Below are 19,538 nucleotides of genomic sequence, written 5' to 3'. Positions count from 1 at the left end.
ACATAGATTCATTGGGTGTCAGTGGTGTCAGGATTTGGCCCTATAATAATAAGATTATGGGCCCAGAACAGTAGTCTTCATTCAGTACTAACAGTGGGACAAATTTTGCTCTCAGGATCTTCTCCTGTCCTCCTGTGGGAAAACCAGCAGGAGGCAGAAGAGGGAAAAAAGATCTGTGGGATTTCCCTTATTTATAAAGCTTAGTCCAAATTCTGGGGAATGCTGTTCCCAAGATCCGATACAGGCTTCTGCAGCAGACCACAGTTCTGTTTCCAGTTCTATAGCTAGCTTCAGAATGCTAGTTGATTTTCATGGGTCTCAGTTTGGAAAGAAACCATGTTAGAAAACAAACCAAAAAAAAAAAAAAAAAAAAAAAAAAGCTTTTATTTCTGATTAAAAAAAAAAAAAATGACACCAAACTATATATGGGAAGAGACCAAGGTATTCAAGGAAATATTTTTTCCACTGAAAATTTTGATGAAAACTAATTTTTCTGTGCATATTTTTTTTGCCCAACTGAATTTTTTCCAGAGTTGATTAAATCTGCAGAGGTGTCACTAGCAACATGGTAGAACCTCATTCTGAAGTGTTATGTCATCTTTGCCTTTCCCAGAACCCTATAAAGACAATGCTCACCCATAACGAGATTGATGCCACCTCAGTGCCTACTAACAGTTCCAAATCTCAGGTTGTGTTAATGAAATCCAAAGAGGAAAGAAGTCCATGTCCATGGGAACAGCAGCTGCTCTTGCAGCACTGAGATAAGATAACCATGTGCTTTTTTGACCCAACAAGTGATGAGCTGACTAGAGTACGGGAGAGATGAGTTCTAATTTCTGCTATGGTTCATAGCTCTTTTGCAGTTTCCGTCAGCATTTCTGTAAAACCTGAGGAATACCAGGCCCTTCTCAGAGGATGGTGACCATCTCCTGTGGAGGCAGACAGAGGAGTAGAATCCAGTGTCTCTAAACCACCTGTAAGTAAACAGGGTGGAGGAGCTGCAGCAGGATGCCTCCTTTGCTCAAGACACAAACCTGTAGTTTGGCAGATTTTGGGTGCTCTTCAAGATCAGTAACATGCCTTGGCTTGTTGGCAAAGGTAAAAGGTAGCTAGGGAGAACTTCCTCATGTCTTCAGGCAAACTGGGATGGATTACCTTAAACTGCTGGTGAAAGTGGTTTGAGTGAACCTTGATTACTGCCTGAGGCAAACATGGAAGTGGCCACCTGATGCCTGCCACCTGCAGTACTGCAGGGCTGGTGACCTCTACTTGGTATGTGGTGGTGAGGTGGTCTTGGGATACTACTCTGACCCTGCTAGACCCTAAATACCAGTTCTTGTCATGGCTTAAGGCTTTGCCATTCACCTAATTCCACAGGCTCTGTATGCTGCACAAACTGATTTTAGCACAAAAAGTTTCAAACTCCACTGAGAATATTTCAGAAAGCTACAAAGTGCAATAGAAACTCCCTACATATGTCATTATTGCTAAAATTAATGTATATTTATAACAGTATTTGTATCTGTGTTTGCCATTTCGTTTTCTCTATAATATCCTGCTTTTGCTCATTCCTAATTTTGCAGATCAGGATATCTAACAGCTTTCTTCAAAGTCCATTTTTAGACAAACATCACTTTCTGGGTTGAAGAGGCAAGGTAACTGTCATTGGTGTCTTAAGTACGTACCCAACAGTGCTCTTCATGCTAAGCACCAAAGCACCAGGCTCGGAGTGTTTTCAGTAGGAAAGGTCCTACTCCTGCACTATTAATGTCAAGGAGAGCTTTTTTTTTTTTTTTTTTTTTTTTTTTTTTTTTTAAGTTCAAAGGAGGGAGGTTTGAAACCCCTCTCAGAAGGGTAACAAAGCTTCACTCACTGTTTCTGTTGGGCATGGAGGGGAAAACCTTTCAACAGACCCTTATACCAGGGTTTCAGAATATGGATTTTAAATTTCTCTATTTAAAAGTACTGTTGAAAAGCAGCTATAGTGCAGACAGAGGGGCAATGACAAAATTGAACCTGTGTAGTCAGTCTTTAATACTTTCACTATATTATTGAGATAGTTACAAATAAATGTATTTATAGTGTTTATTCACCAACACTCAAAATATTCCCAAGTCAAAGCTTTCCACTGAAGGCAGTGGAAAGAAGTTTTAAGAAAGGAATAAGTGAGCTGGTTAAAGTCTTTGCCAGGAAAAGACCATTTTCTTTCTGTCCACTTGGCCAGCTTCTCATCTGACAAACCACCATTGTCTTCAATGCAGTGACACTGATCTATACCAGCTTTTCAGCTAATGGATAGTTCACAGGCCACTTCTGTTTTTTGTCAAGTGTAGTCAAGATTTGTAAGTATTTTCAGCCTTTTTATTTTCTTAACTCTTTTTTTTTTTTTTTTTGGTGTGTGGGGGGGAGGCGTGGGGGGTGTAAACTGTTTTTCCCAACTCCTTTACATGAGGTCCTATCAACTCCCTGATCTACTGGCTAAAATCTGAGCAAGAGAAGAAAGGGCAATTCGCTTCCCATAGATGAATTTAGAGAGGAATTAGTGTGAAAGGACTAAAATGAGCAGAAGACTTTCAAGATCAAAAGCCACTTCCCAAGCACCAGCACGTAACAAGTGACACCACTCCAAGTAGATGATGGACACAAAGGCAGTGCTTTCATTTGGTCATCTTTTTCATGGTTATTATTTATTTATTTTCACCATTCATTCAGCTGAAGGACTGAGCATGATCTGAGAAAGGAATTTAGGACTTCAGCCACCCTCCCAATAGCAGCAAAACTATAAATAGGGTTCAGTCTTTTATCCTTTGAACACTCCGAAGGCCCTTATAGTCAGCGGAAGTGTTAAGCATGCCAAAGAAGTCCAGAGTGGGGCCTTTAATGAATAGCCTTCGTTGTGCTTGGCAATTACACAGGTAGATGGTGACAATGCAGACAGTGTCCAGTCCTAACAGCAGTCCTTGTGTTTGGGAGATGATCCCTTCAAACCCACTGTTCTGCTCCATCTGATCCTTCTATGCTCGTCCTAGACTGGCTGGATGGGGACAAAGCTGCACCCCCCTCCTTTCTGGCTCCAGCAAGGGGATAGGCATGGCACAGAGAAAGAAAGGCATTTTGATCCTGCAGCAGCAGTGTGCAGCGAGCATGCTGCCAACAGGGCTGAGTGAGAGCATGTGACCATGCTGTTCACCTGGTGTGTCCCTCTTCCAGCTCCCTGCCAGTGGCGATGCTTTGAAACCACACAAGCACTCCAGCATTTTTTTTGTATAAAAGTTTTGATGATAAAGAGAGAAAGATCTTCTAAATTTAGCCTCTCTGAGCTTTTCTGCTCATGCCAGATAGTACACTAGGTGTTATATTGGCAGGTTTTTCACTTTGGTAGCTTTTCAAGGAAATGTGGAAATGAGAAAAACTTAGCAGTAAACCTCTGTCTCTTTCCCTATTAAAATTGTCAGGATAGTAAATCAAGTGTTTAATGGCCAGGAAAAAAATTCAGTACATTTAAGAAACCAAGAGAATGTCTCTTGTGGCATCTGTAAAAATATCATATGGTACTATTTAACTTGGGGAGAGACACATGTGACAAAGTTTATAGAGAAAATGTTAGTGTGCAGTTCAGCTTGAAATGGAGAGCCTCAAAACACACTCTTCATTTTTCCAAATTGTTTCATGTGTGATGTGATCTGTGGCAAGAAGGATAACCATTGTCATCTAGTCATTTACTTAGAGCTTCATGAGTGCCAGAACTAGTATATGATTGTTTTTTTGTTGTTTGTTTGTGTTTTTTTTTTTTTTCCTATCAAAATGTATGAATCTATGAATTTTGGATACACAGAAAGATGAGGACCTCAGAGGGGAAAAAAATTGAATTTACATGATAAATTATGATGCATATAAACAATAATGTATAAGAGAAACAGAAGAACTGCCTTTGAGGTGAGGGCTTTAATCCTGCAGTCCTTCATTTACCTGAAGAGTTTTGGCTGAGGAGGCTGGAAGCAATGAAAGTTTACGTGTAGTAGGCTTCATTGCTTTTTTTTTTTTTTTTTTGTGTGTGTGTGTGTGTGTGCAAGATCAATCTGTCAAACTAAAAGAAAAATAGACTTCCTGTCCATTACATATACAAGTCCTTGAATTATCTTTAGCGGTTGCCTTTTCACTGAACTGTGAGACAACTTAATTTGAAATTACTCTTTTTGGAAATCCTAAACCCTTGACACATTTCATTAGGCACAAAATGATTATAGGTATCAGTTAATTTGTTTGAAGACTTGGTAAACACTTGTTACAAAGAGTTTTAGAGACATCTAGTAGTTAGCAGAAAAGGGAAGCTGTCTTCAATCCTTAGTTTATTTACTTAGCACTTATTAAGCACCACTTCTGTATCTACCCAAAAAAGAAATATTTTAAGCAAACCGTAAAAGTAGGCTTGACCCTTTCATGGGCATGTCATAAATCAATTGTTAAAGCAAGGGTGAAAACTCTGAAAGAGGTCAGAGGTGGAAGAGAGGTCATCTCTGAGAAGGGACAGTGTGAAAATCCACAAGGGGTGGAGCATAGCTGGAGATAAAGGCTGGAGAAAGGAAATTCTAGAAGTGGTGAGGCTGTTATAGCAGGAAAGCACCAATAAAATCACAGGTATCAAAGTATTGAGGTTATTTCCAGACCATCCGTAAGCCTGCACCTTGAAGTGCCAGATCAGTGATGCCAGCTCATCTTTCCAGTGACAAAAGGACACATTTTTAAAATTGGATGTTTTACTTTTATTTATATGCACAGTAAGAACAATGGTTCTATCAATTTCTCAAAAATTAGAAAAAAAATAGAAAAAATCCTTTTCTTCTATTAAACTTGTCCTGTTCTTGACATCAGTAAGTCAGAAAAGTTTATCCCAGTGACATAATAATTTATCTGAACAACCTTCAATAACTTGGGACCAAGTATGGTATAAAAATATTTGAAATTATTCCATGAACAAGTTCCTTACTCAACACACATTTGACTTCCGTGGCTTTAACATAATGTACCAACTACTAATAAACACGCATTTTCAGGACTGAGACTGCAGACAGAGTGTAGGGAATGATACAGTGATATGAAAGGAAGGCGATATTCTGAACATTTTCAATAGCCTAAACAAAACAACATCAACCACACTAATATGCCTTTTTGTCATCTCTTGGTTTGTCCCATCTTCAGTCAAAAGGTATTAAATGATGCAACTGTAAGATTTGCTCGGTCTTTAACCAGCCTCAGAGGTTTTTTTATGCTGGTTTTAGCTCAAACTCAGAATTTCAATGAAGAGCTCTATTTAAGCATTTGTTTCACTCAATAGACTAAAGTTTAAATTCCAAACAATTAAAGTTATTCAGATTTAAATGGGAAGATTTCCTGATTGTTTTGTAACTGTGCAATTTATAAGTCATAATGACATTCCTTCACTTTGTCCAGAAAAAACAAAGGCTGATTTATTTCCTAATAACAAAGGCAAATGGTGAGGCTGTATGAAACTGCTTCCTTATTTTCAATGGGTCAGTGCCAGGCTGTTAGGTATCTTAGAATTGTTGTCCATTTCCCCCTCCCCCTCTTTCCCCTTGTATAACCTTCCCCAAAGTTCTCCCAGACTTTGCCAATCTATGGACCACACCACATATGAATTATACTGAGCACCAAGTTATGGTGCATCTGATACCTGCATAGTCTAGTTCCTAGAGATCTTCTTGATATTCATTGTATCAGTATTGATTGCACTGGGCTTACTGAAACACAGCAGAATGCATTCATCTGGCTAATGTATATACCTTCATTGATACTGCATTGTGATGTAAACAATGTCTTGTTCCTTCCTTATAGTAACCTAATTGACAGCCAGGCATTTTGAGTGCTCCAAAGGACTATTGTTGTAGTGAATGCCATAACAATAGGATTTCATATAGGTTGGGGCTTAAGAAAAATACAATGTCCTTTTTCTGATATAAAACCAAGGATTGTGTACTGGTAGAGGGCAGAATAATGGGTTCATCATGGAATTAAGGCTTTGGTTTTCTTGGGAATCAGCTATTTAAGTTTTATATATACACTTGTTTAAAATGTTTGTTTGATTGAATACATATATTGTCTCTTTATATATATATATATATATGAAACAAAAACAAACCACCACCACCAACACACAAACACAGATCTTTTACTCTCCTGAACCATAAAGTGACGTTTTAAAACACTGGCTGTTGGCAATCAGTAGTGAATCTTCCTTTGACTTCTGCAGGGAGCAGAGTTAAAGCAAACAAAATCACACCCTCCAACCGAAGAACAATTTTGTGATGATAGTACTAACAATTCAGCCCATAAGTTTGAGATCTAGGCACACTGTTTCAAAATGCCCTTAACTTTAAGTGCCTTCCATTCTTTGCCTCCCCCTTGAGACAAAATCACTTCCTCTTCCATCTTTCAAATTGAGACACTGCCAGTTACAGGCTGTGTTTGAAGATCTGGCCCTTAACCTTTTGGGTTGTGAGAAAATATTAAAAAACAAAGTTGGAAAAAAAAAAAAAAAAAAAAAAAAAAAAGGATGATTGGAAACACTTCAACTAAATAAAATGATTTTCACTTTTTCAGCCCTCTACTAACAGGAGTAATCTGCTGCCTTCTAGTTACTAAACTGGAGACAGTTTTCTGATTGGTGTGCATTTCATGAGGACAGAGGTATCAAGGAGTGGTGGATGGGAAAGTGTCTTCAAAATTTGAAATGGATGCATGTTGAAGTAGACAATATGCTTAATTTATACTGCTTCAAAAAATGACACTTTCAGGCCCCAGCTGGTATTGAACAGACATTCAGCCCACCCTGTTCGCAAGGACTCAAGTCCTTGAAGCAACATTTTGAATGCTATCCTGATGAGCTTTGGCTCCCCAAATTGAGAGGATTTTCTTGAATGGATGGATTTTCTTTCCCTATTGAGACCAGAGCTGAGGAGGGTTGAACATCCAAAGCTTCAGATGAAATCATTAGGTTTAAAAGTGGGTCAAGTGAGACAACATTTTCACTTTTGATGTATTAAAACTATTTAGGCTGAGATTCTCTAAACTGCTGAAGTAGCATGCTTAAGCATGCTCTTCGCATTTAAGATGAATGGATCTTGTCTTTTCAGACAGTCTACATTTTAGCTACACTTGAAGATCCATTCTCTAACATGAGGTGGGACAACTGCATAATCCAATACACGTGGACTCTGGCAACAGTAAAAAGCCCACAACTCCTGTTCTGCCAGGTTTCAACAGATGTAGAATATATGTGAAGTTTGTACCTTCAAGGGCATGGAAGTAAATCAAGCCCAGATATTAAGATTTGTCTCTCTCATATGTATGTGTTCAGGCATGTGTTTGAATGATCTTTTCCAAAACACAACATATTTTAAATCATCAAGTTTTTCCCACACATACATTCATATGGTCAAAATTAATCCTTACACTGATTATTTTAATTGATTTAATATGTTTTAAGGGGTGGGGAAGAATAGGATTTGCAATATTCTCCTGCTCCCCTCTATGGCATATTTGCTAGTTCACATGTGCAAACAACACCCTCCTCTCAAGCACTCTTTCCTGGGATTCCTGAAACACATTCAAATAACTTTGCAGAAATGTTTAGCCATCCCAGTGGGAGCTGGACTGTTGTGATGACGGCAGCTGCTGGGTGAAGGATGGAGAAGCTTTTTTGGCACCACTGCCAAGTCCATTAGGACAAGCTATCTCCAGATGTTGGGACTTGATTTGGGTGGAAGAGTAATTTCCTATTAGTGTTATTGCTAGGAATGGGCAGGTTCATGTTGTCTAAATGGGCTCAGACCCAGCAGACTTGAAAATTCAGTAAAAGTTCACATATTATTTATTTTGAGCACCTCTGGGAAGAGAGGAAAAAAACCATTTCTGTCAGAAAAAGAAGACAAAAATGTCTAGTGAAAAGACAGAATCCAGGGTGGAGGACTCAATGCAGTGAAACAGAAACAGAAAATAAACCCAGGCTATAGAATATTAGTCTCCTAAATATAGCTTTCTGGCATTTAAATGGGAAATGTAAAGGGGATTTAAAGCAGGGATTTAAGGAGAGAAATTTCTCTCTTGCAGTCTACCTCTTACTAAGTCAAGCAACCTTTTTAACAAGGATATATGAAGTTGTCCATCCCAGCATTTTATTTTTATTTTTTACCCAGCAAAACAAAACCTCAATCAAGGAAGATGCGGCAGAAGCTTAATCAAGACATGCCGACACACTTTGCTATAAACTTTTACACCTTTTACAAAGTTTGCGTAGGAAGGACCAAATATACAGCCATCATATCAGTGCCTGAAGATGTTCACTGTGTATGTCTGTAGCTATGCTGTTGTGTCCTTGTGCTCCCATTTGGAGAGGGCCATGTAAGGTTAGTCTCCTATGGCTCCTAGCTCTTTTCTTTTTGACTTGATAGATGTATAATGGTTGTAAAAGCTATTAAAAATCACAAAACAAGAGGGAGAGAACAGCTCTGAATCTGTTCTTGGCCTGTGTTGGTCTCTGGTTTTTGAACCTGGTCATATTTCATCTACTTAGAAAGTTTCTTCCCACCAGTTTACAATGTCTATAATAGGAGTTCAGTGCAGGACATTTGCTCTCTGGGAATGGAATATGTGTGTGTTGGTGAGCCTGATCTGCATGTGAGAGCTGAGCACATATATGTATATGTGAATATATATGTGTGTGTATATATGAGTGGTACCGGTGCAAGCAGGCTCCATTTGCAGCTGCTTACGCCCAAACATAAGAGCATGCATTTAACAAAGTTTTCCAGCCAGTCACGTGGTTGAAAGAGGCAAAAGTAATTCATAGACCCAGTCATGTTTCAGTCATCCAGTTTTAACTTGAAAGTCAACTTTAGAGAAAAACGGTCCTAAAAAGAAACTCTCTCAGCAAGAAAAAGTTGGAAGTGTAGTATGGTGTTTTTAAAACAGCCTTTGAAAGAGTAGAAATTCTCCTTCAGACATACCACAGGTCTCCGCATATCTCTCGAGCACAGTGCAACACGAGGAGCACGCGTTTTACAGTTCTAAGCATATTTAATACAATGTTTTTACAGCAGCTGTTGCTTTCACAGAACTTTAACCCCACTGTGTAAATGCATCACAGGGAAAATACTCTGTTGTCTTGGAGACAGCCTTTGCTCACAAGCCTTTTTCCACCGAGCTGGTGTCAGCTTTCAGCCTCGGTCACATTCCAGGCAGACGGGCAAATCCCGGCCTCTACTCAGCCTTCAGGACTGGCTGGCCCTGCTGGAGAACGGCTCAGAAATCCACGGCAATTACCACAGCCCTGCACGATCAGCTTCCACAGCTGCACCTGATGAAAAGGAGAAAAATCAGTCCAAAAGGGAAACAAAGAGCAAAAGCGTTCCTGACACCCTATATTTTTTTTTTTTTTCTCATAGTCATTTGTTTCTCACTTATTCAGCCCACTACAGAGCCAGGTGTCTTTTTCCTGCTAAATTTGGACCAATTTATTGCCTTAGCTGAGAAGTGTTATGTTACAGCTGACACTTGGAAGATCATTTGATGTATAGTGTGACAAATGCCTGCCATTAAAGGACTCATAGAACTTCTCATCTTTGCTGAAAGCTAATACCAGCTCCTGACTTGACCTGTCCATCTCTCTAGCATGTGCATTCACAACTACACAGCAAAAGTACACAGCAAAAGCTGCCTTTATCACATATGTTTGTGGACACAGCCCAGAGATATATTTGAAAGGCCTGCCTTCAAAAGTCACATATATAAAAGAGAAAGAGTTGGAAACTTCTGTTGAACCCAAGATAATTTGTTTTCATCTCCATTTAAGACATATGAATATGCTTGAAGTGGCTGTGCATCATGCTGGACTAATAATAATAAAAAATGATGCTGCAAACTTCAAATATAGCTGCCACGCATCAAGGAGAGATTTTTCAGAGTTGTGTAGCTGGACCTAATCCTTTGAAGCACTGAATGCAGTGAGTGTCCAAAGGACTCAGGTCTTCCAAGAAAATGCTTCCAACAACTAAGGCCTTATATCTAGTAACCTCTCTGAAAATAGCAAAGTATAGTCATGTCTCTGGCTAACTTGTAATCAACACTTCTTTCCTTCACGTTTAAGCACTGTTTTTGTCATGAGGTAATGCAGAGCCAAAGTAAAGCTAAGAAGTTAATGTTTGTTCCCAAACACCCTCATCAAAGCCCAAATCTAGAACATGTTCCTAACCAGGACTACATTAATTACTGTTTTTAACAGAAACATGTACTTCAGATCCCTTGGTTGAAATGACATTTGCAAAGCATAAGTTTAACGTTAGGAGTGTCCTTTCATGAATGAGAGCCTAGAAGATTAGCTGAATGTTTTTTCAAAATGTTTAAAAGGTAAGAATTCCTGCGTAAGATGGCTTGAGTGAGCAGAAATTTGAGGGAACCACCTGTAACTTCAATGATGTTTGACTGAAGTAAGGACCAACGTATTGTTCTTTCTGCAGCAGAACAACCCTCAAGACTAGTAAGAGTTTTGGCTGCTAAACAAAATTAGGACTGGATTCAAGACTGGAACATGCAAATAAGCTCAGTGTAAACCAGAGATAGTTTTAATATATAGCATTATAGCATTAAAAGAAGGTAGAGCTCTTAAGAACATGTGTGTGTGTCCTAAAGCATCACAGGAAGCTCTTCTCAGGATTAAGGTGTGTTTTAAGCTTGTATTTTAACTTGTGCATTGTACATCCCATCAGTTTATGTCTCCTATGCTTAGCATTGGGTTACAAATTGTGGAAAGATGCCTTCAGCACAGGTCTAGCTTCTTCCTCCATTTCTTCCTCCCACACACCAAAGTCTCTAGAGGCAGCTCAGCTGGCTCTACCCTATGAAAATCTACAGCACTTCTTTTCCAGCATTTGCTGTGCCAAAGCCTGCTTTGCTGGCAAGCCAGGAGTTGCAGGTGCTGCTGCAAGGCTCAGCAAAGCTAACAAACTGTCTCATTCAGTTCTAGCCACCAGCAATTTCCTTGCTTAAGGCTAGCTTGCCAGCTCAGCAAGTACAACTGCAAACACTGCAGAGGACACCTGCATGATCCCCAGATGATGGTCAGAGCCAGGCTTTCCACTACCCTCTCTGCTCCTTCCCCAAGAAAGGGTTTGGGTACCCTTAGTGGAGTACCTCAATCCTATCCATCTCTGATGATGGCTCCCTGGAGAAACACCAGCAAATAAAGAAAAAAGAATTCCATCTTTCACACTTTTCTCTTGTTTATACTTACTGTGCTAACTGCAACAGGGGATGACGACAAACATAATCACTGATCACCATGATTTTCCTGAGGCAGCAAGAGCCATAGTTTGAGCCCCAAGAAGGTAGGGTGATCCGAGGCCGTTTACAGAACAGTAGCAGCTTCTTAGCATAGAAATGAAGTTAGAAGCATGGAGCCAAAGCCACAAGGCAAACCTCCTCTGTGTGTCATGAGCAGTATTTGGCCTTTCAGAGGATGTTTGCATGTCGGCTTGCAATCTGAAAATGCCAAACCACATTCTGCAAGTGTCACATGCCTATGCTGGATGCAGGAGTTCATTAGGAAGCAGCTGACCAATGCTGTCAAGCAAAAACATAGAGAGAGTTGGTCTGATCTGACCTCAGAGAAGAATCAGTGTGTACTTGACATTTATATGTGTGGCTTTACTGAAAGCGAAAACATATTTCTGACCTCAGTATCACAGGCAAATTGTAACCGTGCATCCTCTGTCCTGGAAAGTACAAGCATTTTTTGAGGTTGCGCTGCTATCTGCCTTGCTTTTAATTCTGCACATTCAAAAGTGCACTTTAAAAGCTACCCACTGACAAGGCAGAGGATTGCAAAAGTAGCTACAAAAGCCAGTGTGACACTTGAATTGCTTCCAGTGAATACTAAGGAGAGGTAATTAGAAATAAATAGTATCTAATCACATCCATTTTGTTTTTGTGAAAGGGTGATCCTTATCTGGGTTCAAATGAAAACATGCATGCAAAAGGTTTGTATCCAATCACAGACTATACAATCTGACATATTTCTAGTCAATATGAAGCAACCCAGCTGGAACTTGGAGGTCTTGAAAGTTCCCAAATAAGCAGGGGCCCAGAATTATTAACAAAATGCATCAGCAAAAAGCTTGTCTCTGTTTTAGGTATTACGTTTCAAAATGGATGTAGATTTTTTTTTTTTTTTTTTCTGATTTAAAACTGAGTGAAGTTAGATGGTTGTGATCTATGTAATTCTAAACCTGGCAACTTTTTTTCATGGACTACACTGGTACAGTTATATATAGTCAGAAAATAAGTTGTTATGTTATTTCAAGGGAAATCTTTCAATGCCAGATTTATATTCTTGGAATTTCATGTTGGTCTTCCAACACGATTAGCTGGTATGTTATTTACCTGTGTCTGACCTCTGGTATCTCCAACCTCTTATCCTCCGGATCTGCTGTCTTTGTCACTTTTTTTTGGTGCACTTAAATACTCATAGTAATCTATAAAATAGACCTTCATAACTTTTTAATTTTTTTGGAATGTTAAACCCAAATTTTCAGTCAACATTTTTTTCTTTTCTGGTGGTTCTTTATCTCTAAGTTCCAGAAAGAAAAATCACAGAAACATAGAATAACAGAATATCCCCAGTTGGGGGGTGACACAAGAGGATCATTGAGTCCAACTCCTGGCTCCACACAGGTCTACCCAAAAATTCAGACCATATAAATAAGAGCATAGCCCAAACACTTCCTAAACTCTGACAGGCTTGGTGCCATGATTGCCCTGGGAAGCCTGTTCCAGTGTACCACCACTCTCTCAGTGAAGAACCTCTTCCTCATATGCAACCTGAACCTCCCCTGTTGCAGCTTGACTCCATTCCCTCGGGTCCTAAATTAGTGTGTTTAATACTTTTTTTTTTTTTTTTTTTTTAATGAAATTATTGGTAAACACTATTGAAACAGTCTTTTTTTTTTTTTTTTTTTTTTTTTTTTGTCCTCTAGCAAACTATCAAACTAGGGAGATAAAAAATTTCCAACACTAGTGCATGCTGGAGTTTAGTTGAAAAACAAAACTTTGTTAATACATGGTCCAGTGAAAGCAGTGCTATACTGTTATGGTAAAAAATGCACTAGCGCATGCTGGAGTTTTCCTGGAAAAAACAAACAAACAAACAAACATCTTTTAATACACAGTCCAGTGAAAGCAGAGCTATATTGTGATGGCATTTATGAAAGCAATAGGACAAAAATTCTGACATTTAACAGTTCCAGATACATCAAAACTTTCCCAGAAGAATGGCTAGGAGAGGGCAAAGAAAGGGAAAGGATAACAGGCTGAAGGTCCCATTATGAAAAGTTAAAATGCCCTAAATGACAAAGCATAGTACTGTGAAAGGAACCAGGTGTCAGATGCCTTTGCTGCATCTTTACATGTTGACTAGTCTCTCACTCCTGAGGGTGTCCATGAGAAGGGTCACCTTTGCTGGTCTTCAGCTTTGAAGCAAGTACCTTTGTGTTTCCACCCTACCCAGGACTGCATGCTTCCCCCTTCTGCCTCTCTGATTGTCCCTTTCTGGGAGGGTTGGGGACCCCCAGGGTGGCAGTGCTTTTGTCCCTCACCTTGGTTTCATCTGCGAGTGCCCCAATACACTCTTGGTTTCTGTTGCTTGCAAAAGCATACCGAAGATGAGAGAGTGCCAGTACCTACCCCTCAGTGGCAGACACAGGAGAGTAGTTCCCATGCAAATGTCCCCTTTAAGCCTGGATATACTGTTTTAAAGAACTGTCAGGAAACCAAAGAGGTGATTGTGTTCCCATCCTGAAGAACTGATACACAACTAGAGGTAATTCAGCTGTTATAATCTTTCCTGACTGCTTTCCTGAGGACCAGTTAACTGAATTTCTTGTTTTTATGTGAGTCTTCCTGTTCTGAAGTGTGATAGAGCATCAGAACAGGCATCGACAACAGACTATTTCAATGGACTTCTCCTGGGAAGTAATTGACAAGAAAAATTGATTTTGGATTATCTGGTATGATAAACATTAACATTAGAATAGATATAACGGCATAAGATATCTTCTGATAACAGGTTTCCAAGGAATCAATTGTCTTTTCTGAAAGGTATGAAACAGTGAAGCAGTAATAAATTAAATCTCTGGGACAAATTACTGAGATCACACAAGATCTGTTTCAAAGCATAATTTCTTTATTGGACAAGTTGGTGAAAGCACATAAAAACTCTTGTGGCCTGTCACCTGCTGACAGTCACAGATATATCAGCTGAGATATTTGGGAAACATGCATTTCAGGATGAGATTTTTCATACTTGGAGATTTTAGAACAGACTGCACTGATGTCAATCAGTCAACAGAGAATAAAGGTAAAGGGGAACAGGAGCTTCCTTATTAGAAATATTGTTCTAAGATACTTTTCAGAGATTTTTATTGACCTAATAAACAACAAAAATCAGCTCAGTGAAATATGAAATAAAATGAGTCATAAAATCATACAATATCCTGAGATGGAAGGAATCCACAAGGATCATTGAGTCCAGTTCCTGACTCCACAGAAGACTACCCAAGAATCAGACCCTGTGTCTGAGACCATTTTCCAAATGCTTCTTGAACTCCAGCAGCACTGTGGCCATGACCACTGTCCTGGGCAGCCTGTCCCAGTGCTTGGCCACCTCTGTGTGCAGACCCTTTCCCTAACCCCCAGCCTGACCCTCCCCTGTCCCAGCTCCATGCCGTTCCCTCGGGTCCTGTCGCTGTCCCCAGAGAGCAGAGCTCAGCGCCTGCCCCTCCACTCCCCTCGTGAGGGAGCTGCAGGCCGCCATGAGGCCTCCCCTCAGCCTGCTCTGCTCGGGGCTGAGCAAACCAGGGGCCTCAGCTGCTCCTCATATGTCATCTCCTCCAGACCCTTCACCAACTTTGTAGCCCTCCTTTGGACACTCTTTAATAGTTTTATGTCCTTTGTACATTATGACACCCAGAACTGCACACAGTACTCAAGGTGTGAGGCTGCACCAGCACAGAGAAGAACGGGGCAATCCCTTCCCTCAACCAGCTAGCAATGCCAAGCCTGATGCACGTCAGGATATAGTTGGACATTTTGATCTCCAGGGCACACTGCTGGCTCATATTCAGGTTGCTGTCAACCAAAATCCCCCAGATCCCTTTCTGCAGGGCTTTTATCCAGCCTCTCATGCCCCAGCCTGTACATACATTTAGGATTGCCTTGTCCCTGGTGTAGAATCCAGCGCTTGCTCTTGTTAAACTTCATACAACTGCTGATTGCCCAGCCTTCTGATTTGTCAAGATCTCTCTACAAGGCCACTCTACCCTTGAGGGAGTCAAGCGCTCCTCCTAAATTAGTACTATCTGCAAACTTACTGTGCATTTGAGTCCTGCATCCAGATCATTTATAAAAACATTGAAGAGAACTGGCACTAAAATGCAACCTGGGTAACCCCATCAGATCAGTACCTCTCCCTCATTCCCCATTGTGAGGAAGTTTTAGTAATGAAGTCAGCTCTCAGTTTCTCTTCTCTAACCTGAAAAAAACAAGTGACATCAGCCACTCCTCATATTTTGTCCCCTCTAGACCGATCTTTCTTTTCCTTCTATGTTTTATTACATTTTAGAAATAATATATATATATATATATTCCAATGAAAAATATTAAAATACCATGTTTGGCTCATTTAAAGAGCATCATATGAAATATTTGACATACAAACAGTCTCTCTTTTCATGAAAAGATTAAACTTTTTTTTTTTTTTTCCAGTGAAGTGTCTATTAGATCCAGTATACTCCCCTTTACCAATAACAATGTGCTTTAACACTGACTCAGCATGAGTGCTTCTTAGAGCCAGTGGGACCTTTGCCAGAGCAAGGAGTGGAAGGCATATTCCTAGGGGAAAGGAGAATTATAACAATGGTGCTCTGCTGAAAGACCTTCCTGAAGGAAGGAAAAAAACGCTGTGGGGAAACCTCCAGGTAGTTCTTGTAATTAGAGACAAATTCAGTATCATCTTCCAAACCAAAGAAATAATTGTCTTCATTGTTTCATTTGGAATGCTGGAAAAATAAATAAAAATAAATTTAAAAAGTAAAAATAAAGAGAGAAAAAAAAAAGGAAAAAAAGGAGACAAAAACACAAAAACACTGTTTTTGACCAAGTTCCCTAGGTTTGCCAGGGAACACGTAATACGTACTTAGCTAACCTGTCTGGAATTATACCTAAACCACAGCTGAGTCACCTGAGAGGAGGGAAAGGAAGCATTCACAGAAACAGCAATCCATGCATTAGGCTCTGGCACTTGCAGTCTTAGCTGGCCATGCTGCATGCCCTTCTCCTATCACTACTTCACTTTTTCCTGCAGTGGTAAAATGCACAGTAGAGTTTTCAGTCTCTGGAACCAGTTCGAGTCTAGCACAAGTGGTGATAGCTCTGGTGAAATCACAGGGGACACCCCAAGGGGCAGCACCACCCCTGACACCTCTGTAGAAATAATAAGCGTGCCCAGCCCTTGAATTGCCTGATACAATATGATCTATACCTACATCTGACATACAGGTATCTAGGAGTTCAGATCAAAGTGTATAAAGTTCATGTTAGAAAACATTATTTTTTTTTATTCAACATATTCAGTACATACTAAGCATATATTGAGGACTTCTGCATTTGTCAATACCTGTCACTATCACAAAACCAGTACAGTGAAGAGACTGTCGGTCTTATAAAATGATATGCCACTAAGCTGATCTGCTCTCATTATTCCTGCAAGTTCTCTGTTGCAGCAGCATCAATGACTGCAACAGCAACAACTGCTGGACCACAACAGGAACTGCTGCTCTAGTTCCACCAGGTAAACTTTGTGTTTCTGTTTACATAACAAAATGCTTTGAAGGGAGCATTCCTGCTTAGCAAGTGGAGTTTCAGACCACTGGCTAGTCTCAGGGCATACAAACTGCATTTCTTTATGGTTAAACTAAACCAGAAGGCACCTTAAAAACAAAACAAAACAAAACAACAACAACAAAAAACAACAGACCAGAGCTAGTCCAAAATAAAACACCTGAAACACATCTGGTATGAGTGTTGGCTCTCCAGTACTGCTCCTGTTGTGCACCAGAAGCTGTTTATGTGAAAGTGGCCTTTGTCATCTGCCCAAACACCAGTAGGTGACAGAACAAACATACAGGTTGCATTAACACTATCACTCCAACCTTAACATTCCCCTGCAAGCTGCACCTGTTCGGTGCGTGTACTGGATGTGAAGTAAAACTGACTGGATCAGGTGTAACATAGTAAGATGAGGCTGCTGGCACACCTGCCCTTGGTTAACCAGACACTATGTGTTCTGGGTGACAGCATATTTAAGCATAAGGCCTGAAATATTGAAACAGAACAGCAGCATATTTTAATCCTCTTAGTAGATATGTGGAGGTCAGGTTCACTGATATATTTTGGATTGCTACCTGCTGCATGTGTGATTTCCGTACTTCTGTCCATCACAATGTCAGAGTTTAAACTGTATCCACACAGGGTCATTGCAGACCAAAATATATTCAAATACAGTCATATTTTTTCTTGGAAGGTTCTGAAATGGTCTCCATTGTCTAAACAACCTTCAGATGTAATGGGAACACTCAGCTTCTACCATCTCAGACCTTTGGTTTGTATCGCTGTGTTGGTTTTTTTTTTGCTGTTGTTGTTTGTTTGTTTTGTTTTGTTTTGTTTTTGCCTTTGAGTTCTTTTACAGACTGTATTCAATAAGAGTTTAATGTTAGCCATCAGACAGTAAAAGCAAAGATATATAGCTAAGTCTGTCATTGTATTGCTATGAAATAAGAAAACATTATATAGCAAATTCCACCAGCTCTTTCCTTCAGGTAATCACTTCCAACATATCCCAGAGCTGCTGACAGATTTCTGCTGTGTTCGTTTAGACACAGCCTGCCCAGTGGCTGATTTTGTCCATTCTCTCCAATGAACCAAAATTTTATTCTTTTAGCAAAGGTTTTGCTAGGATTTTTCCCTAAGTTCCCCAGTAGCAGAAGGGAGTGGACCAAGTATGTATCCCCTTCCCAAAAGCACAGCAATTAGAATCCCCCTTGTCCACTGGGAATGACTTGAAAACATCACATGTTTTCCTAAGCTAGCATTTCGCCTTTGTTAAGACATGCCAATTGTGTTAGCAAGTGCTCTGTGTAATCCATGACTTAAAAATCTGGAGCCTTGACTTTTAAAAGAAGAGCTTGTTATTACAGACCTATTGTTAGCCACGTGTGGCAGTATTAGAAAGATACGGTTGTGTACTTTGGCTTTGTTAATAAATCTAAACCCTGTCTTTGATGCTCTGTGGTGATAAAAAGTATACAAAAGCTTGAAATGCAAATACACTCATGTGTACATAGCCCAAATGATTCACATAATTTGCAGACGTGTTGTCTTATGTACTGTAGTCACCACTGCCTCCGTATAAGTAGAATGCATTATGGTAAAATAATAATAATAATAATAATAATAATAATAATAATAATAATAATAATAATAATAATAATAATAATAATAATAATAATAATAATAATAATAATAATAAAATGAAATAATAAAATAAAATAAAATAAAATAAAATAAAATAAAATAAAATAAAATAAAATAAAATAAAGTAAAAAGCAATATAGTCTTCGTAGTTTATTTTGAAGGATAAATTTCAGCAGTGAAGTGTTGTAGAGATTGATATTTTCACCAAAGTATTAAAGACATTTCAGTACAAAACCACACTTTTACTACAACAAACAAAATAAACAGCTACTGAACCTTCCTTTCATCACCAAAAAAAAAAAAAGGCTCCAAATTTACAAAAAGCAAAATTTGAGGACTGTGAAGTGACTTTGAAGAAAGTTGCTGCAAACTTAAAGTGGTTAAGCTTGTAAGTTCATTTATTTTCTTACTTCATATTTAATGTTGTTTGAAATATAGTGCTATGTAGGCATGATTTACACCTAGTGTAAGGAATGTGCTCACATGCTACTGTTCGTTATGTCCAGCTTTTGGCCTTGGCAAAAGCATCTGTTTCATGTGGCGGAAAATTGGAATCAAATTGATTTGGTTTAAATTAGTTCATTATGTGCTAAGTAGTGGTTTGGAGCTGTGGGTGTCATTATTGAAATGTTTTTCTTGTCTATTGAAAACTAGGAAATTACCTAAAGTAAAGGTGGAAAATATTAACTAATGCCAACAGCACTTGAAAAGAATGGCTGGAGGTGTCAGGTCCTCACTACATTAATCATAGAATCATAGAATCATAGAATATCCTGAGTTGGAAGGGACCCTTAAGGATCATCAAGTCCAACTCTTGACACCGCACAGGTCTACCCAAAAGTTCAGACCATGTGACTAAGTGCACAGTCCAATCTCTTCTTAAATTCAGACAGGCTCGGTGCAGTGACCACTTCCCTGGGGAGCCTGTTCCAGTGTGCAAC

The 19,538-nt window shown here is 39.4% G+C and overlaps 1 long non-coding RNA gene across 1 annotated transcript; it reads right to left on the bottom strand.

The window, feature by feature from the left end:
• Window positions 1–8,877: 8,877 nt before the first annotated feature.
• LOC113840308 (uncharacterized) lies at window positions 8,878–11,555 on the bottom strand. The gene is made up of 2 exons (XR_003493099.3): window positions 11,306–11,555; window positions 8,878–9,373 (listed from the first exon to the last, which is right to left on the bottom strand). It is a non-coding gene; the product is annotated as an uncharacterized lncRNA (long non-coding RNA).
• Between the last annotated feature and the right edge of the window lie 7,983 nt (window positions 11,556–19,538).

This window comes from Anas platyrhynchos, chromosome Z (assembly GCF_047663525.1).
Source record: "Anas platyrhynchos isolate ZD024472 breed Pekin duck chromosome Z, IASCAAS_PekinDuck_T2T, whole genome shotgun sequence".
NCBI classification, from domain to species: Eukaryota; Metazoa; Chordata; class Aves; order Anseriformes; family Anatidae; genus Anas; species Anas platyrhynchos.
Note: the sequence above shows the minus strand (reverse complement) of the source record. Positions and strands in the feature narration are given on the sequence as shown.